The sequence below is a fragment of the Crocuta crocuta genome, unplaced genomic scaffold, assembly GCF_008692635.1.
Source record: "Crocuta crocuta isolate KB4526 unplaced genomic scaffold, BGI_CrCroc_1.0 scaffold16, whole genome shotgun sequence".
In the NCBI taxonomy this organism is placed as follows: domain Eukaryota; kingdom Metazoa; phylum Chordata; class Mammalia; order Carnivora; family Hyaenidae; genus Crocuta; species Crocuta crocuta.
This window is the reverse complement of record NW_027531893.1, coordinates 2,663,366-2,688,564: the sequence shown is the minus strand read 5'-3', so window position 1 is coordinate 2,688,564 and position 25,199 is coordinate 2,663,366. Positions and strand designations below refer to the sequence as shown.

The 25,199-nt window shown below is 38.8% G+C and overlaps 1 long non-coding RNA gene across 1 annotated transcript in view; it reads right to left on the bottom strand.

The window, feature by feature from the left end:
* LOC144239300 (uncharacterized) overlaps positions 1-25,199 on the bottom strand; it is a 238,106-nt gene that overhangs the window by 24,698 nt on the left and 188,209 nt on the right. Inside the window, exon 5 of the long non-coding RNA XR_013337375.1 lies at positions 2,851-2,958. This is a non-coding gene — a long non-coding RNA (uncharacterized LOC144239300). The remainder of the gene's footprint in view (positions 1-2,850; positions 2,959-25,199) is intronic.

The following is a 25,199-nucleotide window of genomic DNA, read 5'->3' as shown; positions in this document are numbered from 1 at the left end:
CAACTCACCTAAAATAAAAAAAAAAAAAAAAAAAAAAAAGAATGTATATTCCTTAAATGGCCAGAGCTATTCACACGGGACAATGTGTATCCATAATTTTGGCTCTTGTTAGTCCCCATTTTTAAATTAAAGTTTTCAGTTTTATGAAAATTTGGAAACACACTCATCACGTAAAGTCAAATAAGCCATATTAAAAATAAACAGTGTCTCACTGCCCCTTTCCCTACTCTGCTTTTGCTCACCAGTGAAGCAAACCTAAGACTGAATCTTGACACCCAGGAACGGCTGCTTATGCAGCTGCAGAACCAGGGGCACTGAAGTGGGCAGAGTCCTCTCTGGTCTCTTTCCTGTAAGTCAGTCATCAGTAACATTGTTCAGGCTGAAAATATTCCCTTCTGGTTTTTTTTTAGGTTTTTTTTTTTTGTGGAGATTCCATAAACTCTTTATACATTTCTTTTTGCAGCATTCTATTACCTGAAGAGGAAAAAAGGAGCTTCAGAAACCAGTGATTGTGAACATTCCTTATTTGTAAAATCCGTGGTAAGTAGAGTCAGCAGGAGATGGCTAACTTTGAGGTGGTCATGAGAATCAAGGAACTGCTAATTCTGCGCCATTGTTAGGAGTGTCGCGGCCCACGTGGATAGTTCTGTATTCCGTCCTCAGTGCTCATAGCACCCACTGAGAAGCCCTGTTCCCGGACAGACACCCCTTAAATCTGTTTTGAATAACAGTAGACTTCAGAGAATGAGTGGAACATATGATGTGAAGGACTGACTCTGTGAATCAGAACTTCAGGAAACCACAGTGAATTATCTGGCAATTAAGCATACACCATTGATAGAGCCTGAATCCAGATCAGCCTCGGGCCTTTGCTTTCGGGTTGGCAAAGCAGCCCCTGGGAGCCCAAATGGTTTTGTTCTAGGGCCATGGTTCCCACCTACCGCCTTCTTCTCTAATCCCCTTTCAATGGGAGGTGGTATCAGAAATGCCACTTCCGCTACCATGCATTAGAAAGCGAGAGAGTTCACGATGTTTATCCTGTGTCTTCTGAAACCAAGCGTCTCCCATTCTAAGACTTTCAAACAAAATTCAAAACAGTGGCCTTGGAGCAGAATTTCAAGGGAGGCCCCTACAAAGCCCGCCAACTCCATGGTTTCCAGTAAAAGGAACTCCTGCTCCAGTCTTTTGAAACCTGGTTCAAGTAAAATACATTCTCATACCAGAGTGTGAATCACATTTCCTCTGTCCACACAGCTTCTATAGTCTTGCCAGAGAGAGCCTTTACCCCTCTACTTCCTGATTTAAAAAAAAAAAAAACACAAAATCTGGCTGACCTATTTTTAATATGCTAATTATCTCCATCTGTAAGTGCTTCCTAGTCTCTTTGGCTTTTCTTGGCCCAACCTCAAATCCCAACATCTCTTCCAAGGGAAAAAAACTGGGTGTCCGCCTTACGGCCAGAAGCCAAGGTGCATAAAGAGAGAGCTGAACCCTTCAAAAACTAAACATAAATATGGTGCAAATTGGCAATCAGAGTTTTAACACTAAATCTTTTTAAAGATAAACATAACATGAATTTACTCTTTTTCACTTGGTTCCTATGAAGCACAGTTCCGCAAGATACTTAAATCATGAAGACTATTATGTATACTTCCTCTGATATATAAGAAAATCAGTATCAGCCCATCTAAGTGAAGCAGTAGGCGCCATGATGGTAACTCTCCAGGCTTCCTATGAGCCATGACTGTGTTGTTTGTGGACCATCTGCTTAGCTGTAAAGATTACATGAGCTACCACATGAAACCTCATACTGTGTGATGAGGGAAATAATAACAACTTTGAAAACTGAAGTACACTTTCAAAATAATATGTTTTCTTTGGCCCCTGGGAATTTGTTTTTAAAATTGAGAGAGGAGGGATTAAAGCAAAGCTCCACCATCTTTAGCAGAAGCATCATTTATTTCATGCTACTGTTTGGGTAGGAAGTGGTTGGATTAAGGTCAAAACCTGTACAATTCCCTGACCAATGTGTAAGGACAATCATTTCAAAAAAGTCTTTTTAACCACTTGATGTGAAGTGTGCTTTTGTTTTCCTACAAATACTTCAGAAGTCAGAAAACAACTTTTATGTGTTTTAACTGTCTAAAATCTTCCAAAATCCACAAAACTATTTTAAAGTTTGTCATATCTTACCATTTTCACTCTTCCCACCAAAGACTGGTTTTGGCATTTAGCCAGAACAAATTCGTGGGGGCAGATGCTATTGGTTGGAAGAAGAGAGTAAAACAGAACAGAATACAGAACCCAAAGTGACAAAGACCCCCTCCTTGACCAAACGGTAGTCAGGTTCCTCTGGGCCTGCTTCTTGACCAGGTTTCCTTCTTGGCCTCCCTTTTAGCAAGAATCCTACTCAATCAATTTAGTGAGAATCTCTCCCCTTGATATCTGATCAAACTCCTCATCCCTTGTCACCTTTGGCATTACATCTTTGGTCTCCCATTAGCAAGAAGCCTGTTAACCCAGCTTTAACAAGAATTCTCCAGCCGTGATTTCTCTCTGAGTAATTTTCTATTGCTGTCTGCCTTTGCTGTATTCAGAGTTCAACTCGACTTCTCTCCCTATTGTAACAGTCTTGCACAAGGCTTTCCTTGCCATTTTTAACAAGTGTCAGAATGATTTTTCTTTAACAAGGGATATAAGTAGGATGTAACACAGGAAAAAACATCAGGAATGTAATGGTCCTCAAACTACAAATATCATCCAAGTAAATATTCCCTAAATAACCTTCAAAGGTTATCTGAACCTTAAAATTACTGTTTTTTAATATTTGCTATTTAAATAATCACTTACCTATGATGTCTTCTTATCTCTGCCCATTCCACTGCCATCCTGAGTGTGACAGCACTTGCTGGTATAACTCTCCCACACTTTGTGCAATTAACCATTTTCACCTCTGGTCTAAAAGTATAACAAAAAATTATTTCAGTTACATGTATGCAAAAATATGTGTGCATGATTACAATAAAGAAAAGTAGTGACAAAATAACCTTAAAAAGCAATAGGTAAGGATAAACAAATGAAGGCATTTTTCTTTAAAAAGTTTCTTTTGTTGGGGCACCTGGATGGCTCAGTCAGCTGAGTCTCAAATCTGCCTCTTGATTTTAGTTCAGGTCATAATCTCATGGTTGTGGGATTGAGCCCTGTGTTAGCTTTGCACTGAGTGTGGAGCCTGCCTAGGACTCTCTCTCTCTCTCTCTCTCTCTCTCTCTCTCTCTTTTTCTCCCTTTCCCATCTCTCTCCCCCCCTGCACTCTGTCCTTCTTCCCCCACTTGCATTCTCTCTCTCTCAAAAAAAAAATTTCTTTTGTTAACTAGACTTATTGTGGTGATCATTTAGCAATATATAAAAGCTTTGGGGACGCCTGGGTGGCTCAGTTGGTTGAGTGTCCAACTTCAGCTCAGGTCAAGATCTCATCATTCATGGGTTCGAGCCCTGCATTGGGTTCTGTGCTGATGGCTCAGAACTTGGAGCCTGTTTCAGATTCTGTGTCTCCCTCTCTCTCTGCCTCTCCCCTGCACACACTGTGTCTCTCTCTGTCTCAAAAATAAATAAACATTAAAAAATTTTTTTAAATAAAAAATAAAAGCTTTGAGTCATTCTGTTGTACACCTGAAACTAATGTTATATGTCATGCCTCAGTAAAAAAGTTTATTTGTATATCTAAACAAGTGGATATGAGTAGCTTATGACTTGGGCAAGTCAATAAGCCCCCTCAAGCTTCATTTAACACCTCTCATTTCCCCACAAACCAGAGTTGCTGAGTGGTGCAAATACAACATTGACTGAGGCCTCGTGTTTTACATGAATAATGTGGGCAAATTTTGCATCCTATTTACATTGCATTTTAAGTTTTGCTTTAACATAAAAAAAATAAGGCTTTAAATAAAATATGAAGTAAATCCACCATGTTTCTTTTGTGTCTCAGACAGCACTCTGGCACTCTGCTACCCACCACACTTCGAAAAGCCAGGCATGATAAGATACATGCTATGAAACCATAGGAAATGAGACAAAACAATGTGCAACATCTGCTCTCTTGCAAAAATGTTACTCACTTTCAAGTCACATACATAAATATATACTTAATTGCAAAAACTCAAGTTAGCTGCTTTTTACACCACTCCCTTCTCAGAGATAACTGTAATAATTTAGCATTACTTCAGATTTAAAAAAAATTAAATGTTTATTTCTTTTGAAAGAGAGAGAAAGGGAGAGAGAGAGAGAGAGAGAACACAAGTAGGGGAAGAGAGAGAGAGAGAAGCCCAAGAAGGATGTGGGGTTCAAACTCATGAATAGTGAAATCATGATCTGAGCCAAAATCAAGAGTTGGGCACTCAGCCACCCAGGGATCCCATTTCACATGTTTATTAAAATTAATTATATATATATATATATACATAATTCACTTTCCCTTGTAAATAGCACATTGAACACTATCTACTGGCTAATACAAAGTGCTTTTTCCCCCTTAGTCTTTCTGAAAGAACAGTCTACTGTAATGCAGTGTCTTTCTAAAATCTAAGCTGCCTTACTTCACTGTGGTTTTCAATCCACATTTATGACCTAAAATTCACATTCCGCAGTAATAGGCAGATGAATTTAAAGAGTAAATATTAACCCTGGCAGAATGTGTATACTAATTTCTAATTTTGTACGCTGTGGTATCTAGATTTAAAAACAGGAATATTATCATATTTCTGATTTTACTTAACACTGTAATGAGAAACTTAAGTGGATCTTTTCAAAATGAGCTCTTAATTGCCTTTATACCTTCTTGCTCTGGTGAGGACAAATCCATTATTCCAAAGGCAGCAAAGATCATGAAACTAGAATTGGAGTCCTGCTTTAAAATTGCCTGAAGTTCTGTCCTGGAATTTTCTCTTTCCATTTTTCCTTAAGGCTATGTTTTAAAATATTTATTGGACTTTAAAATTGGCTACATTGCCTGGGAACTCTGGAGCCCAGAGATACCAGCCACCAAAGAAAGAGGAAAAGGGCAGCTGAGTGAGAAGTAATGTACAGGAACTGGGGGCCTCTGTTGTGTAAACGGTGGTCTTGCATGACTAGGTTTAGATTCAGATTTATCCTGCCCTTTTTATTGTTCCTTAAATTTAGCAAGACAAACACTTCCCCTAGCTATAATTTAAATCATATTGAGTAGGTCAATTTGATTTGAGGTCATAAAAGGCAATGCAGCCATAACAGGTTTTTGCAAATGTACTGCATTATGTTTTTGTGACCATTGAGGGTCTTCAGAACAGTTAATTCATTACATTTGTCATCATGTTGAAGGAATTCATTAGGAGCTTTACAATGCTTGGGGCGTTTTTTTTAAAGAAAAAATAATCTTTTTATTATAAAATAATGCATGCATGTTGCATAAAATTTGGAAATGTATATAGAGAGAGACAAAGAGTAAAAATAAGCTATAATTCTGTTATTTAGTGATAATTCTTTTTTTAATTTTTAAATGTTTATTTATTATTGAGATAGAGAGAAACAGAGCATGAGTGGGGGAAGGGTAGAGAGAGAGGGAGACACAGGATCTGAAGCAGGCTCCAGGCTCTGAGCTGGCAGCACAGAGCCTGACGTGGGGTCAAACCCACAAACCGCGAGATCATGACCTGAGCGGAATCTGTATGCTTAACCGACTGAGCCACCCAGGTGCTCCTAAAGTCAAGCTCTTGAACAAATACATTATAGCTTACCTCCAGACTGTTTTGTTAAATTAATAATAAATATTCTTCCTTTTTTAGTAGCCATTAACTAAGTACTCTTGATTGACCTTACCTCAAACCCATGTACCTATTATAAATGTTTTTGATGTAAAGTAAAATAGAGACCAGGCCTAAAGATACCCCAAGCAGACAAAACTATTTAAGACATGTAAGCAAGACTTATTTTAGCATATTTCATAGATGTAAGCAGAACTTGACTTAGGTTATTTCTTATAAATGCTTCTGATAATCATAATGAAGCTAAAGTAATTTTCCTAAAAGGGATCAGAGCATCACTTATAGCCAATCCTCTGTCATCTGGAAACCTCCATTGTAATAACCAATAGCCATGAGTGTTCAGCAACTTCCTCATTTTTCACTCTATGAGCCACCCTGAAATGTCATGCCTCCAAACTTTATGCCACTTTCGGGTTTGAAGTCTCTCTGTTTGCAAAGAGTTCATTTCAAGTAAGCTCTCTGAATTTTTTTTGACAGTATATAAATCAAAATATGGGATCATACGAAGCACAGTTTTTGTATTCTGCTCTTTCTCCCCTGAAGAGCATCCTAAGTCAATAAATATTCCTTAAAAATCTGGTTATAATATTCCATCCTATTGGTATATACTTACATTTAACCATATCTTTATTATTGGAAATTTTGGTTGTTCTTTTAAAATGTATATAATAAATATTCTTAAAATTTTTTAAATATTTATTTTGGGAGCGAGAGTGTGAGTGGTGGAGGGGCAGAGAGAGAAGGAGACATAGAATCAGAAACAGCTCCAGGCTCTGAGCTGTCAGCACTGAGCTGGACACCGGGCTCGAACCTACAAACTGCGAGATCATGACCCGAGCTGAAGTTGGATACCTAACCAACTGAACCACCCAGGCGCCCCATAAATACTTTGATTTTTTTTTTTTTAAAAATCCTTGCATCTATATTTTAAAAAAAATCAGATTTAAAATTTTTGCTTTACAGTATGTTCCTAGAGGGGATGCTCTGCTCTTTGTAATGTAAGACCCTATTGCATTCGTGCTGTTAGAGAGGAAGAATCTAAGTAGTAGATTGATTTGTCTTTTCTCCTGCTTAAACACACCTTGCTCATACTCTCCTCTCTGAAGTCATGTTCATTGCCAGCATCTGCAGTGGCACAGCCGGCAAACCTGCATGGTCCTTATGACGGCAGCCAGGACACAAGGCAAGAGATGGAGATAGTTGTGCCTCAGAGGCCTGGATGGTGATCATCATTAGAACAGACGTGTCGAGCCCCAGATTGTGCTGTAGTAGCACTGAACAGTTCCCAGGGACAGTGGCACCCAGGTGCCCTTTAATACATTTATGTTTTGTTTGTGTTTATGTGATGTGGGGTCTCCTGAAGCACAGGATCCAGGGCAATGCTTAGGTAAGTATGCTTTCGCATAAAGGCCACTCATTGTTTCAAAATAAAGAAAAATGCCAATTCTAACTGATGGTTTTCAAGCACTATTTAATGTAAGGAATTTTGTCAATAACTGTATGTGTATAGAGGCACATGGAATTTAAATTCTTTGCTTTTATTTGTGATGATTGATGCCTCCTATATATGTTTACCCTACTGAAATGATTACCAGGAATTCATAATGGGTTCTCTTGACAGAAATAGATATATAACAACTGATGACGCATGTGAGTTAACAGAAAAGAAAAAGCCATTGTGAATTCAAGCACCAGATGGATTCTGTATGAAACTTCATCCCCTACGTGATAGATTTTGGAATGATGCAACTACCTAAAATGCAGCGACACATTCCAATTTCTTTGCTAGAGCTTCAGTTTTCATAGGATTTGTTGTAGTCTTTGGTGCTATTATTCAGTACAGATAATCTCATTATCTGTTAAATTGATCAAAACATTAAGACTAGTGTTTTGTATTACTACACATTTTTACGCAAGTGGAATAAATTTAAATAATATTATGGCTATGCATGGCCTGTGTTGATGGCATCTTTGACTGGTTTGTGGAAAAATTCATACTCAGGGCAAAACTCAGTTCCTTCTCTGTTAATATCTTCCTGCTTGTTGATCTTGCAGGAAGTGCGGCATATTCACGCAGGGTAGGGACATTGAGGCTAAGTGAATGGACATGGGGGTCCAGGAATCAGAGACCTTGGTTTTGGGTCTGGTTCTGCCACCAATTATGATTCAGTCCCAGTCACTTTGTCTCATAAACTCCTCTGGTAAAGTAGTTTTCTGGATGATCTCTCAAGTAACCTGAATAACCAGGTTGTGTGGAAAGGGATTTGAGGAGTAGACAGTTGAGCTGAGTAATAAGGAAATGAAAATAATAAAAAATTCTTGGGTGATGTGCTGAGGTGCTACGGAAATCAGTCAGAGTATAGGCAGGGGGTGTCTGCCATAATCTGCCATCATTATCAAATGTTCTTGTCTATAAAAGCAGAAAAAAAAAACAACCCTTCCTCAGTTCAGAAAGGTCACATCTATTATCTGTGGCAGTGCTGCTATGAATCCAGTCTGGAGGTATGGAACTGTCTTTTTATATGTAAGCCAGTTTGTTTCTTTTCGTATCTTGTTATAATCACCTCCACTGGGTGTAAGATGGATACAGCATTACTCAGTTGGAAGATAAGATTCGAAAACTGGAAGAAAAATGTTCACCTACTGGAAATGATATAGGAAAATAAAACAGTAACTATCACCTCTGGAGGTTAAACAATTATACACTTCATTTTGTTAAAGTAGAGACAGGCAGTAAAAATGACTTTGGAGCACGGAAAGGAAAGTAAGTTAATCGGAAGCACTGTGGGTCTACTGACCACTGGAGAAATGCAGACAGATGTAAGAGAGATCCAGACACTAAGAGTCTAATCTGTTAAAGCCCCAGATGTAATCATGGTGCTATGATAGCTGAAGAAACTTCCTTAAATTAGCACAGGTATGTAGAGCATGAATGCTTTATGATACACACACACACGCACGCACGCGCACACACACACACGTCAGACAATAAAAATGAACATTTATGGTGCCTCGTTCCATGCCAAGCATCGGGCTAAGCATCAGACCAGTTCTTTGAAGAAGGTTCCCTTATCACCACTTCACAGATTAGGGCACTGAAGTTTAGGGAGACAAACCGAACAAAGCTAATGAACGGTCAAGTTGGGATTCAAAATCCGAGTCTGTTTGCCTCTAGATCTCTAGCCCTTAACATTTATAGGATAGCGGTTCTAGATTTGCTTTCCAGAGAACCTTTTCCATTTGCTATGACATTTCCATCACTTGCCACCGTCCTTAGCTCTCTTTATTTTTCCTTTCACTTTGTTTACCATTACTATATGCTTTATACTATGTGATACCATATACTTTACATTATATTATTATGTACTGTTTACTATTATTGTATATGTATTGTTGATTCCTACATTTTCTACCTTGTCTGCCTCCATATTTAGTTACCTGCTGATCTCCTGGGCTTTGGCCAGTGCCTGGCACAGTGTGAGTGGCAATACATATTTGTTGGATACATCTGCAAATAGCAACTTGTTCAAATGAATGTCGCTGTAGTTCTATTTTCTTTCATAATTGGAGATGTTTTTCATTAGCTGTTATTTGCATTAGTGTTAGCTATTGCAGATGTTTTTAACTTACTGACTTTACTTTTAATGTTAATAATTAGATGATGGACACCTAGGGAAAGAATGTCAGATAAAATATGTGAAAGATATTTTAAAAACAGAAGTTGAAAAATTTTGCCCTAAGTAGGAGCTCATAAGCTGACATCAGTTCAAAACATTTCACAGGAAGAGTGAGAAAATGAGTAATTGGGCTTTGACCAGAGACACAGAAGGTCACTTTATCGGAAAATGCTTTGTAAAAACTTTCATCAGAAAACTGCTTTATCATTTTGAAGTGTGAAGTGTTCCCCCTTTGCTTCTAGGTTCCACTTCAGAAATAACTCTCATCTTACCATTCAGCAAAGTTATTTGCTTTACAGCTTTCATTTATGTTGCCAGAAAGATCTTTTTGAAATGCTTTGTGCTATAGCTTCTGCACTTTTCAAGGTGATGCAACCAGAAAGCACCTCTTTGTGTTTTCAACAGTGTTGGAATTAGCCTCAAGAAAATTTAATAATTCAGGTACGCTACAAATGGATGAATGATGATTATTTTCATTTACTGCTGTCTGCCCTGGCCCTGAACTTTTAAGCCAGTCTGACTCATGTACCCCCAAGTCCCTTGGGAAATAAAAGCCCCTCTGTTTGCAGCAGATGCCTTGGACCCTGTCTGTCTGCTTCCCCGCCCCTCCCCCCATGCCCTGTCTCCCACCCACCATCCTCACTGAGCATCAGTCTTGGTGGCCCCTTTTGCTTTGTTAAAAAGCAAAGCTTCTTCTGGTTTGAGGCTCACCTTTGGCTTTGAAGACTGAGTGACTTAAAGGAATCTGGACTTTGGGTGCTCTCTGCAGACTTGGCTCATATTCAATGTCAGGCTCCTCCTGCGTTTCGTACTTGAGGCACAATACAGTGCCCCTGGTTGGCTTGACTCCCAAGATCCGGACTTGCCATTGTGTCCAAGCAGAGCCCATTTGGTTCCTCTCTGAGGAGTGTTAGGTAATTACTGAGCTTGCAGGTTTGTATTTTTACCCCACATACAGAGCTGTTCATCTGCAAAAGGCCAGGCAGTAGTCTTTCTGATGTGAAAAAAGTTCAAGCCATAAAACAAGCCAGCTGCCGCAAGAATGTAATATCTGTGATCACACAGAGGTCTGTTTACAGCTAGGGAATGTGACTCATTTTCTAATCCTGTGAAGTGTGTGGGACTGCATGGCCAAGCAGGGATATAACGTTGCTGAATCGAATTCATCAGGCTGATGCTCAGTATTGCCAAGAGATGGCAGATGTGAGCGTATCTTTTTAGTCCAAACCACATTTACACAGTTTAGATATGACACAGCCCTTAAGCATTCCTTGCACTAGTTGAGGCATAAAAATCAGCTCGGCTCATGTTCATTCTTTACATGCAATTCAGGGAGCATGAGTGGTTAAGAAGAACCACTACTGATATCTGTCAAGGGTGTGTCATCTCACTCTATCACATGTAGAGCAAGTGGGTCTTTTCCTGGTTCCCACTTGTATTGCAACACGGCTTGAGATGAATTCCACAAGGTCGCACACTGTACAGGAACAGATTTTCAAAACTTTCGAAAGAGAGGACACGCAGCAGTCTATCTTTCATTATCCCCGAGAGAGCCTGGTGAGGTCAGAGCTCTGCGGGACCCTCCATGAGTACATGGTGCAGGACAGAAACGCTGCCCCTCTGTATCTTGCTCTCCCGGAAGGATGACTATGAGTGCAGTCTCACCAGTGTGAGGATCTAGGGTGCACTTGGGTGGCAGGCAAGCAGGTGTGAGGCGCTGGTTGTTATAACTGTTCTCTAGGACAGCCAGCTGCCTGGTGCTCAAAGAGCCTGGAGTTTCCAGGAAGATGTAGCTCCCTTCCAATCACATGGAAAGCTGAGTTTGCTTTCATTCTTTGCACTGACAGCCCAAAGCCTTGGATAGTTCATTGCCCAGGGAACCCAAGAGCATCTCAGTGATTGTCAGACAATCCAGAGAGTTGCATCAGACCACCTGTTTGGAAACATTAGTGATCATGCTATTTTAAATATGCTTAAGAGTTGATGAGCAGAATGATCAGACTTACAAAAGACTGCACAACAGAGGTAAATGTTTTGTTTGTGTGTGGGGAGAAGGGTAGTTCTGTACTTTCTATTGTAGACCATGTACAGAAGCCGGGACAGAGAAATCACTGTGTGAGTTTGGTTTCAGTTTTTCTTCAAATTAAATGTGGATACAGATGGAAAGATGGCAACTGGGATACACAGGTGATGTGTCATTATTTCCATAGTGGATGCAGCAACTGTGTGGGTCACAAGTGATAATGTATGTGAAAGCTGAGTATAGCACATGTTTTGGGGTACTAGTTTGACTCAAAGGTGGAAATGTCTATCAGGCAGCCAAATTAAAGGTACGGCTTCTGAGAATATAGGAGCCCAGGACTGAACGTCACATGCACTACCTATCTTGCTATCTCTCTCTCGTCTCTGTGTTTTACGTTAATTTCCTCAGCAGTCTTCTTTGCACATGAAGGCATGGGTGCCCATAGATTCAGAACTCACATCATCAAAGCTTTCCCACCACAGGGAAAGAAATTCGCTTTTCCTAGTTTTGTTTTGTTTTTGATGTTTACTCATTTATTTCTGGAGAGCAAGTGAGAGAGAGAGAGAGAGAGAGAGATTGAGAGAGAGCTTGCACACACATGTGCTAATGAACAGGGGAGGGGGCAGAGAGAGATCCCAGTCAGGCTCCCCGCTGTCAGCCCAGAGCCCAGTGCGGGACTTGAACCCATGAACCATGAGATCATGATCTGAGCCAAAATCAAGAGTTGGACACTTAGCTGACTCAATCACCTGGGTGCCCCACCCGAGTTCTTATTTTTAAAACATCAAGGAAGGATTCTAACATGTAGCTTCAGTTTTGTGCCTGTATGGCTAGGGCACCAAGATCATGTAATGGCAGTGGTAGCCCTGACAAAATGCAGGAATGGAGGAAGGTGGAAGGCTGGAGGGTAAAACAATGGGCTATCAACAGGAGAGAGGAGGGGGCTCTGCAAAGAAACTGTATATAAACCTATATAAGGTTTCTATAGAGCACTTAACTTTGACTCAATGGTAATGTCACTTAGTCTACCTGAGTCCACAAAGGTTAATCTGCACGGAGGAGAAAGCTCCTGAAGAGGGTGGTTTCCAACGCAGGCCTTCCTTCTATCATGAGGGTTTTTCCTCTCCTGTTTTAAGCACCACAATTTCATGGGTTAAATTTTTCTGCACGTTTTTGCTTTCTTAATTTTGTCATTCAGCTGGGTAGCCACTACTTTAATCCTATTTTCTGGGAATTTATTTAAATATACATGAGCTCAACTTATGCTTTACAAAAAATGTTTTTTTTTTTAGTTTATTGTCAAGTTGGTTTCCATATAACACCCAGTGCTCATCCCAACAAGTGCCCTTCTCCATGCCCACCACCCCCTTTTCCCTCTCCCCCATCCCCATCAGCCCTCAGTTTGTTCTCTGCATTCAAGAGCCTCTCATGATTTGCTTCCCTCCCCATCCCCAACTATTTTTCCCCTTCTTCTCCCCCATGGTCCTCTGTTAAGTTCCTCCAAATCCACCTATACATGCAACCATATGGTATCTGTCCTTCTCTGCCTGACTTATTTCGCTCAGCACGACACCCTCGAGTTCTATCCATGTTGCTACAAATGGCCAGATTTCATTCTTTCTCATTGCCATGTAGTATTCCATTGTATAGATAAACCACATCTTCTTGATCCATTCGTCAGTTGATGGACACTTAGGCTCTTTCCATGTTTTGGCTATTGTTGAGAGTGCTGCTATGAACATTGGGGTACATGTGCCCCTATGCATCAGCACCCCTGTATCCCTTGGGTAAATTCCTAGCAGTGCTATTGCTGGGTCATAGGGGAGTTCTATTGTTACTGTTTTGAGGAACCTCCACACCNTTGGGATTACATTGAATGTGTAGATTGCTTTGGGTAGTAATGACATTTTAACAATATTTATTCTTTTGATCCATGATCATTGAATGTTTTTCCATTTATTTGTGTCTTTTTCAATTTCCATCATAAATTTTCTATAGTTTTCATCATACAGATCTCCTATATCTTTGGTTAGGTTTATTCCTAGGTATTTTATTGTTTTTTGTGCAATTGTGAATGGGATCAGTTTCTTGATTTCTCTGTTGCTTCATTACTGGTGTATAAAAATGCAACTGATTTCTGTATGTTGATTTTGTACCCTGCAGCTTTGCTGAATTCATGGATCAGTTCTAGTAGGCTTCTGGTGGAATCTGTCGGGTTTTCCATGTAGAATATCATGTTGTCTTCCAAAAGTGAAAGTTTGAGTTCTTCTTTGCCAATTCTGATGCCTTTTATTTCCTTTTGGTGTCTGATGGCTGATGCTAGGACTTCCAGCACTATGTTAAACAACAGTGGTGAGAGTGGCCATCCCTGTCGTGTTCCTGATCTTAGAGAGAAAGCTCTCAGTTCTTCCCCATTGAGGATGATTTCAACTGAGGGCTTCTCATATACGGCTTTTATGATGTTAAGGAAGTTCCTTCTATCCTGACTTTCTCAAGGGTCTTCATTAAAAGGGATGCTGTATTTTGTCAAATGCTTTCAAAAAATGTTTCAAAACAAACTTCAATCATATGTTTATATGTAGACAGTTTTCTTAGCAGTTCCTAAAGTTAGGCAACACCTTACCACAGAAGAATTAAATTGCATATTTATTTATTTATGGCACAAGTTTTTAGAATATCGGGCTTTAAAAAATACTGATGCAAATATTTTGTTAAATATTTCTAACTTTTAAATTAATGTGTTAATTAGTAAAATGGAATATGCGGCCCGTGTTAAGCCCGTTTAACACTCAATTATTTTAGTAGTAAGAGGAATGGATGCTGGGTAATTTTAAATGAGATATATATACATCAGGGAAAAATCATTGTAGACTACTAAAATCAGTCTAGACAGTTACTAAAAATTCTGAGCAAAGCAGTATTTATACCAATTACTAAAGTTCACGTTGTTTGGGAGATGTGAGTAGAAGCTGGCATCAGGAGTGTTTGGTATTAACTGGGCACGCATCATCGCTTTTCTTTTCTGATAAACGTTAGACAACGGGCCTAAACTAAACTCTGAATGGTATGGATTTATCTTGTAAGATCCAGGAATCAGCTTGGTATTAGCCACATGAAGGCTAAGTTTATGAGTACTTAGGCTTAAAAGAAAATGGAAGTCCATTATGGTTTTAATAAACCACCAAAACCCATTGTTTCCAAAACACCTGGCTCGTGGTCTCTGTCTCTATTTCTCTCTTCATCCCTCTCCCGACACCATGTCTCTTTCTTTAATTTTAGTGAATGTGCATTACAAGTAATTTAATGCATTTGATATATTTCACCAGAGCATTTGGTTAGCATTTTGTGTAACATTCCATCCCACCTTCTTATTTACAATTTGTGGCAGTTAGAGAAGGCAGATGCCATGTCCGTTGCTCTGTGGTCCCTGCTGTCAGGAGTTGGCTGTGTGAATGTGTGGGCCAGGCTTCCTTTATCAGAACTGGGACAAGCAGCTGGGCATTTGTCTATTAGTCCATCTGCCAACCCCAAGCTAAATCACACAAGTATTTCCGAGGATAATACTGAGGCCAGTGCTAAGATAATGAGCTCAGATAATGAGGCACCACTTCCTCTCAGATATCTTAGTTTTACAAAAATGTTTTGATGAGAAAGTACTGTTTTGGCCTAATGGAAATACTGCTTATAAAATTTAACACAGAGACAATTCCTCCCAAAGAAAATACGATCTTAAGCTGGAAAATGCTCATAGAAAGATATGATCTCAAAATTGGAAGAGAAGATTTATGGTCATTTGGTTCAATTCCTCTGACATATAAATCGCTACTAGAACATTCCTGACAAGCATTATCTAGTCTCCAGTATGAAGCTCTCCAGTGACAGAAACACAAGAAGTCATTCTTTTTTTGTTAGAGGTATATTGGGAAGAGAAGTAATCATGATGGCAATAACCACTTCAAATAAATGCTCCAGGAGACAGGGTAACAGGAAATCCATCACCACCCACCTTTCACCCCATCATGATTTAGGAAAAACTCCTCTTTCCTTGATATGAGTGTTCTGAGGAAAGTTTGGGACAGAGTAAGCTTCGAGGTTTTCTGAAAGCAAAAGAGTCTAAGGCATCCAACAGCTTCTTCTTAAGATTTAAAATTAAGAAAAAAATAAGGAATTTTTGGGGTGCCTGGGTGGCTCAGTCGGTTAAGAATCTGACTTCAGCTCAGGTCATGATCTAATGGTTCGTGGGTTCAAGCCTCGCATCAGGGTCTGTGCTGACAGTTCAGGGTCTGGAGCCTGTTTTAGATTCTGTGTCTCCCTCTCTCTGCCCCTCCCCACTCATGCTTTCTTTCTCTCTCTCTTAAAAGTAAATGAACATTAAAAAAAATTAATTAGGACAAATTTTTATATGTGGATTCAAACAGCTCAGATCAAGACCTAGGGAAAAACATTACAATAATGGAGAGTCAACCTGTGCACATAGTTAGGTAAGTGGGGACTGGAAACGGTCACACTGGATCGAGGAGCTGTTTATTCCAGAACTTGTTTCTGATGAGCTTTAGAACCAAGAGCAAAGCACTAAGCTGAGCACTAGGGATTTGAGTACATTATGGGATACATCTGGCAATGGAGGGTGGGAAGGGTGGGTAGGAGACACCATGAACCCCAACTTGAGGTATCTAAACTCTGGTTTCATTCACATTAAGTCCTTTTCTATATTTTGAATCCACAGAGATCTGTCTGAACAGTGGCAGTCATTCATGAACTTGATGATGGCTCTACACTGACTTCTTCATTCTGAACTTTCTCAGCTCCTTCATCAAGGTCGTTCTTTTTATTAAGTCGTCTTCTCAGCACAGACCTTTTCTTCTTGATTCCTTACTTAAATACCTTTCCTTTGGCACTCAACATCCTTACTTAAATGTTGTTCTAGAGTCAAATCACAATGTGAACATTATCTTCTGGTCATGTGGAACATTTGGAATGTGACTGGAGAACACATTTTGTAGCCAGAGGCTCTGCTCCTTACTTGGTGTGTGACTATCTTTAAATTACTGAGCCTCTCTGAACATGCTTCTTTCTTTATATTCTGGTTCACGGACTTTGGTAGATGTTGTCACTGTCCCACTCATATTCCTTGGCACTCAACTTTTAGAGTTCATGTCCAAGGCTTCCTTCTGCAAACCCCTGAGACTTTTACCCAAGGGCTTTCTTTCAGTGCAAGCGTGAGCTGGCCAGCAATGCTAAAACGTTAATATCTCTGGGGGTGGGCTTCAGGCGATAATGAGGAGAACTGGAGATTAAATACTTCAGCCTCCTCCCCCTACAGAGGATGCAGCTCTGGGTCAGGTGTCACAGTGTCTTCCAAAGTTGCCCAGCAGGCTGAGCCTCAGATGCCTCCACGGCAAAATGCACCGGAGAACACACCCTTTATTGGACTCCTTCCCTTCTCTGTCTCACCACTCACTTCCCTCCAATGTTGCTAGGTTACCTCCAAATTAATCAACATACACTTAAATACTCATTTCCAGGGCCTGTTTTGCGGGGATCCAAACTAAGATACCTAGGGTAGTGCCTGAAAATGTAAGGGAATGTAGATAGTCATCAGGAAAACCATTTTCTTTCCTGTGACAAGAAGAAATTATGTGTAATGTGCTTGAATGGAAAGCACCCTCACCTCTTCTGACTTGGGGAGCAGGAAATGACCCTGCTAACATGCTAACATCTCTGTCAATATCCAGAGTCTTCTAATTTTCTCTACAACTTTGATAAGAGTGAGGGGTTAAGAGTCACGTATGACTTTTAGAACTCCCCTTTTACAATTCCTGTATCATAACCTTGCACTTCACTTTGAAATAAAGTAGGCATTTACACGGAAACCATTTTAATATCCTGTTGTGTAGGGCACATGTTCTCTCTGCTCAAGATTCCTCAAACTTTCTGGAAATTCTATGTTCACACTTTCCCAGTATAAGTGGAAATCCTGAGCACTCTTGAAAATCATTAACAATATCTGAGAAATGCAAGCTGGGAGGGAAGGAGTTACACAGGACCTGCTAAATGGCTAAGCTGATGGTGGCATAGTCTTCAGACAGGAATCCCTCAATGTTACAAATGCCCTTATCAGACTAAATATTGATCGGATGCAAAGAACCAATAAAACAGTAAAATATACCCCCTATTGATTTTTAGAGCCTTCCTCAAACATGAACCCTTCTCTATTTCCTCCCCGAAGCACTTCCCCTCTGGTGTACGTAGGCAGTGTGAATGACACAACCGTCTTATAAATAGCAACTTGAAAAAATGGATGCAATGATGGCAGTAATTGCCTTCGACAGAATCTAAGATTATTTAAATGGAATATATAAGGTTTTGTGTTTCATATTTTACTTTGTACTTTGGATTAATTCTCATTTCTAGAGTTTACTACATTTTGGAAAAGAGGGGACTGCAAAGGCCACTTAATTCACGGTCCTCCACAGTGTCTTACTGCACTTCTGCTTTGACCCTCAGCCTCTGCTCAGACGCGATCGCGGTGAAGGTAATCATCATCTTGCTAGCCACCAACTCAGGTTAACGGATAGAAGGAATTCAATCGTCGGATGAATGATTGGACTGGCTGGCTTTGGGGGTGCTCTACTGCTCTGGAATCTGCTTTCATATCCTTTGCATTTCCTACAGGAACTTTACTAGTTGAAAGATTATCTGGCATCTGCCGAGCATCATTGCTAATGATGATATTCTGCTATGCTACATACTTCCAAGGAAAATGTCACCAAAACATTTACATTCATAGAGGTCTGAAGCTATGGGATATTCAATATGAGATATGATAATCCAATAGAAATTTTCCACATGAGTGGGAAACATTGCAATGTAAATATGTTACCTTCAACAATTTGCACACATCCCAATACCCAAGTTTTGACCTTTAATCACAAACTCTGAGGTTCACAATAAGCAATTATGTCCTTATGTTTAGTTCATATATTTTATAAGCCAATAAATATATCTTTCTTTTAATCTGAATATGAGCTAATCTCCAAAACAGCATTTAGGGCACAAAGAAAGGCCAGAAGAGAGTCACCAGTGCAATGAGGAGGTCAGGCGAGGAGTGGAAGAATGATTTCCTGGTTTTCTCATTTATTCATTTCCAATTGGCTATATCAGCATTTTCTCCATTGTGTTCTACAGAACTCAGTTACTCCTCAAATTTTTTTTTTGGATGTTAACAGATACTTTATGAAGAAAAAAAGAATTCTATTGTTTATTTTGAAACAAATATGCATACTATATCCGCACATAAAGGCAAAATGTCCTTGGCATATTGAAAGCATTGGACAGTCCTGCAGCAAAGAAATCTGTCTAATCTTCTGGTTGACCATGGAATCTCTTAGTCTCCGCCTGCCCCCAGAGCTATTAATAAGATATGTTTCATGGAATAGTGCATAGGAACCCTGAGCTGCATCTTCTTTTAAAAACATAAATTGTTCAGTCCTTGGGTTGCTCAGTGGGTTATCCAACTCTTAAACTCAGCTCAGGTCAAGATATTATGGTTTGTGAGATCAAGCCCTGCATCAGGCTCTGCACTGATGGCATGGAACCTGCTTGAGATTCTCTCTCTCTCTCTCTGACCCTCCCCTGTTCATGCTCTCTCTTTCCCTCAAATAAAAAAATTTAAAAATTAACAAAAAACATAAATTGTAATAATTAGATTAAGAAATACAGCAGGTGTGACCTAATCAGTAAAGAAGAGTGGATTATTTAGGACACAATTCTATTAATAGAGTAAAATAACACACTTTTTCAACTGCTCTAGTTGACTTGCACTAAGCCTAGTGTCTAATACAACTTCCAGGTCTTTTCTTTCACAGGTTGTACTGTGTAGTTCTTGTTAAATAATTGTAAATATAAACAGAAAATCATTGATGTTAAATTCCAATCTACTAAACTTAGTTGCTTCTTTACCTCAGCCACAGACACACACATTAAACAAGATGAAAAACACATATATAGTATGGTAGGTAATTTAATTACTTAATTATGAAAACTGTTCCATTTAATTTATATAGTCACATAAGATTTACTTTTAAAAGTGCCATGAAATGATATAAAACATTTAAAGATGCCATACTTTTCTTATTGAAAAAAGGAAATTATGTCCCAGAAAATTACTACAGTTAAGAAACTTATACTTGGCAGTTACTGTCATAAAAGATGAAAGTCAGCCTCCCAGACTGAATTTGAGGAACAGCAGTAATGGAAATGATAGCACTGGTTTATTGATAAACTCTTTAATTTTCAGAAAGTAACCAGAGAAAATTCCAATTAACCCTAAGTGCTATCTAAAAGCCACACATTGTTAAAGCTAAAACAGAACTGTCATTTCTCATTTGGAAAGTGACATGGAAAATAGGACCTAAGAAAAGAAGGTGAAAGACATTCATATAGGCTGAAAAAAACTCAAGAGAAATTATTCATAACAATTAATTTACTTTTGCCCCACATAAGCGAAAGGATGTGGTGAGCAGGAAGTCCTTATGTTTAAATATATTAAATATTGGACATCAATGTAGAACAGTATTCTGGTAAGTTTGAGGAAACATTAGCAAATTATTTCCATATTGAGCATCCTTTTAAAACTTAATCATCTGAATGTGTACAACTTGACTTGTTGTTAGTGAAGAAATTATGTTCTACTGTTAGTTCCAGCAAGATGAAATTTCCTCAGATTCTCAGATGATCTTTAAGGGTGAAATATTTTGTTGTATCAGTACCAGTTTAAACTTCTTTAAATTTTTAACCAAAGCGAGTTTACAATTACATTTTATATAAGGGAAATTAGGTTTTCAAAAGCAGTTAATTTGATGAGCTCCACTTTAATGCTATTTTCTAGTTTAGTTGTCTGTATTTTAAAAATATGAGTCTATTATGATAAAAACAATCAGGTTATTTTGCACCCACAATTATTTAAATGTATGTCCTTTCGGTGGAATGGAGCTTGGTTTTTAGGTAAACTTCTTACCTTAAATTATTATACTCAGAACCCTCAATACAAAACTGTGTTACATGCACATTAAATAGGACTCTATTATTATTGTGATATAAAATCAAAATACACAATTAAACAAGAATAAGTTCAACGTACACTTGACCGAAAATATAGGGGGTGTTTATTTCCTTTTCCTGCAATAACCAAAGTAATGCTGTCATTGACACAATTATATTTTCACTCTGTGCAGATAAAGTTTATTTTTAAAAGATATACGTCAATTATTTGGAATTATTGGGAAAGAATATGAGCAAAATTACTTTGTGGGAGAACAGAGCAAAGAAAGACTCCATGGCAAAATGGAAAATGGAGAAAACGGGGAAGTGCCTAGAATTAAGGAAATTCTATTTTCAGGTCCTAGGCATCTGGTATGGAAAAGGCTGTGGAAAACAGAATGCGATTGTTAGGTTTAGGAACAGTGTTACTGCTTAAAAGGTTAGCTATAAATATCTGCAGCCAGGATGCAAAGATAGAATACAAGTTACACATTAGCCCATTCATTCCCATTTAACTACACAGGAAGTGAGATGAAAATGGCTTCAACATGATAGTATCTTTAAATATTAGAAAAATGCACTGGATTGATTGAAAAAAAAACTTGATACCTCATTTCTGGAAAGTACTCTATATAGGAAATAAAAAGATGTGTATTCTATTTAGGGGTGGGGTGTGGAGTAATATAAAACAGGGAGAAAGGGAGATCATTTTTAACTTTTACTCTTGCCTTTAGAATGATAAAAAATGAAGAGAGAGAAAACAGTTTTCAGGGCATTCTAGAAAAATGAAGTAAAATGCCAGAATTTCCCAAGTTTTTCATGTTGCTCTAGGAAAACAAATTCTTTACTGCAATATCCCATCCAAAAATGTTACCTTCAGGAATGTACCTTCTCCAAAAGCACTTCTCCCAGGCTTACTGAAACCTTGTTGCATCTTCAGAAGACCTCAGTTGATGGCTACTGTTTACCTCTGAAGTCTAGATTTGTTTCTCAGCTTTGAAGCCTCAGAAACTTAACTCTTTAACATTCCTACCCACGTCTCAGGGGCAGACCTGTATTAGACTTCAAAACCAACATGTAAGACCTGAGCATTAACTTTTAATTTGAGGAGAGAAATAACTAATATAGGGATCAAAAATTAATTGTGAATGGCAAACACATTATTTTCTTGTAGGAAGAATTTTATGGAAAGCTAAAAATAATAATTAAAAGTCTGCTTAGTAAAACTAGATCAAAGCGAAGAAAGCTGGCTAGGTGAAATGATATTCAACAGAATCATGGACAGGTAGTCTCATGCACTTAGTCCCATGGCAGAGATGGTCTTGGGAATGATACCAAAATCCTTGGGATATTTTGGCTATGACACCTCTATTGGGCAGTGGTTAGATGGACACTACCAGTGCTGGATTCAGTGCCTCTCTGACTGGTTGCTCTGCTCTAAGAGAAAGCCTCAAGGACTGGTTGGTATGTTTACACAGGTCTTTGGTGAGTTGAATGGTATTCTTCTAGGGAGATCAGAAAAGGGCCAATAATCCCAGAGGGCAGGTAAGAAAAAAAAAAAATTGGCCAATGACCTATTCCATGACCTACCAGAACTACTGGGAAATAAAAAATTGTAATAAGTGTGCAGATGAATATCTACAATATGTCAGTCACTTGTACAAGGTGCTCTAGTTATAGAATATTACAAATGAACATTAACCGTAATTCCCACCATCTAAGAAGGAGATCATTTCAACAAAGAGCTTAACAGAGGTAAATACAAAGAGAATCTGAAACAGCAATGGTCTACTGTAAGAAGAAAATTCTTATTTTTATATCCATTAAATCCAATCTTCTCCTTTCTACATGAAACCAAGTTTGGGTTCCTACGCATTTTTCTGAGCTTATCTCCTCCTAATCTTCAAGTTTAACAATCGAGGAAACAGAACAAGTCATACTGGGTAAACCCATTAGCTGTGTGCATATGAACCCAGAGTGTTAGAGCAGCCTGCGTTTGGTCTCTCACCCAGTGCTTCTTTCTGAGCTTAATCCAGTTCTAACAAGGCACATCTTCAGAGGAAATGATGCTCCTTTGCCTGACCTCTTACACTCTTGCTTTGGGTTCTAAATAACTGAGTCAGAATAAGGTTGCTCTAGGAAGAAAACAGAAATCTATTTCTATTGAAAAAAAATGTATTATGTAGGGATTCTTTAGTTAGCGAATAGCCTGTGGCCCTGCTAGACAGACGCAGCGTGATTCACTTTCTTATTCTGTGAACAGAGGGGACAGCGTTGCTCTCCACCCTACCCCCACCTTTTCCTCACTTTGTGGGAATATTGCTAAGAAGGCACAGCCATGACCTGCCACCTCGGAAAACTGCCCAGTGGGCTGACATCATGGGAATGCGCTGAGCCTGTTTTGAGGAGGTCATCTAATTCTTGGCATAAGGGTTCCGGGCAGGAAACCTATATTTCTTTGAAAATGAACCAAAAATCACCAGCCCAAGAAATTGAGACTGCATTTCATTAACACTGCTTCCCAGAAAATAGCGAGAGGCTAGGCTACCACTACTATTGCTTTTATGATCTAAGCTGTGGCTCGTACAACCTTTACGAAGTACTCTCCCACATGAGTCATTATCTAAAGCATACATCCCTTCACCTGCAGTTTCAAGCAGTTTTCAAATTCTTCCCTAGAAAAAATGCTGCTGTTTCTACATCTACTGTACATCACCTCTAAAGCCCTGAAATTGGGGAAACAGAGTTACAAATCCTCTAAGAAAGAGGCAAAATGAAAATTGTGAAATAGTGTGAAAACCTTATTATTAGTCATGGATTTAGAATACATTATTATTAGTATTATTGTGATTAGTATTTCTGTGTCAGTATCATATTGTGGGTAAATGTAAAACAACTCAAATCCTTTTTGTAACAAGGTTGACTAGCTATAGCTATTATGTATTTATTAATAAATACATACCAGTCAATACTTTAATGCTTCATATATGTTAATTCATTTTATTCTTCCTTTTTATAAATGAGGACACTGACGAACAGATTGGTGAGGCAATCTGCCTATATCCCACAAATAGTAAGTAGCAGAACAGAATTCAAACTCAGATAATCTAGTTATGGACTCTGTATTCAATCTCTGTTATAATACTGTGTCAAAGTTCAGCATACACAGATTGCATAACAGAAAGAAAGTAGTAAGTTATTATTTGAGAAGTACAAACGAGTTTATAGAACACTGATGATACAGACATTCTCTTTAATATTTCTTTCAATGTTTATATTTAATATCCCCACTCCCCTTTTTTATTTGAGCACAGTTGACACACAATGTTACATTAGTTTCAGGTGTACAGTTTAGTGAAATGACAAGCTTAAACATTATGCTATGTTCCCCACAAGTGTAGCTACCATCTGTCTCGTTACAGAGCTATTAAAATATCGCTGACTGTATTCCTTATGCTGTGCCTTTTATTCCTATGATTTATTCATTCCATAACTGGACGGCTGCATCTCCCACTCTCCTTCCCCGATTTTGCCACCCCCCACCCACTTCCCCTCTGGCAACCATCAAATTTTTATTTGGAACCATTCACAGGGTTACAGAATAGTTGCAAGTCTAGTACAAAGAGTTTTATTTTTTTCCCTGAACCATTTGAATTGGGACCTGATGTCCTGCCATCCCTGAATAACTTAGTGTCTACTTCCTTCACTCTCCACCATATGTACAATATAGCCATCAAATTCAGTGAAACAGTTGGATGCAGAAATGCACTACTACTATATTTTCTAGGCTCCATTCAAATTCTGCCAGCAATGTCCTTCTTGGCAAAAGGGCCCTGCTCAGGATCAGGTACTGAATTTAGTTATCATTGCTGTTTTTCGTAAGATTTTTTGGTACCTATAGTCACAAGTAAAATTGGTTTAGATTTTTTTTTCTTTTTTTAAAAAATTGTTTTACATTTATTTATTTTTGAGAGACAGAGCACAAGTGGGGGAGGCCAGAGAGAGAGGAAGAGATGATCAGAAGCAGGCTCCAGGCTCTGAGCTGTCAGCACAGAGCCCGACTCACCAACTGTGAGATCATGGCCTGAGCCAGTCAGATGCCCAACCGACTGAGCCATCCAGGCGCCCCTTGATTTTTCTTTTCTTTACTTGACTGGCTTGGATGTTAATGACTAAACTTTCAATCTGGTTGCTGGCCCTGTTGTTCTAGGCTTTGAGGTTTTAAATTTAATATAAAGATTATTTGACTCATGAAAGTTGGTAAAATTCGTGAAATATACTGGCCTTATGTCTTTCGTGGTAAAAGACTGATTTCTACAAAGTGTTAGCTTTTTACTCTGTTGGTCATTTTTTTCCTGTTTCTGCAGCATTGGCTTTGTACTTTTATTTCCTTCCTTCTTTCTACTTTATTACTTTTTTGTTTTGTTTTGCTTTGCTTTGTTAGCTTACTTAATAGAATGCTTAGCTTACTTCAAACTATGCTTTTGCTTTTCAGTGTGTCTTGCAATTTTTTTCTTGATAGTTGGACATGATATACTGCTAAAAGGAACTGCTGTCAGGTGGCCTTTGCTAATGTGGTGGAAAGGTATACGTGTGGGGAGAAGTGTTCGATAGTCTTATGATGAGGTCTCCGTCTTACACCAGCCGGATTTAAGTGTTAAC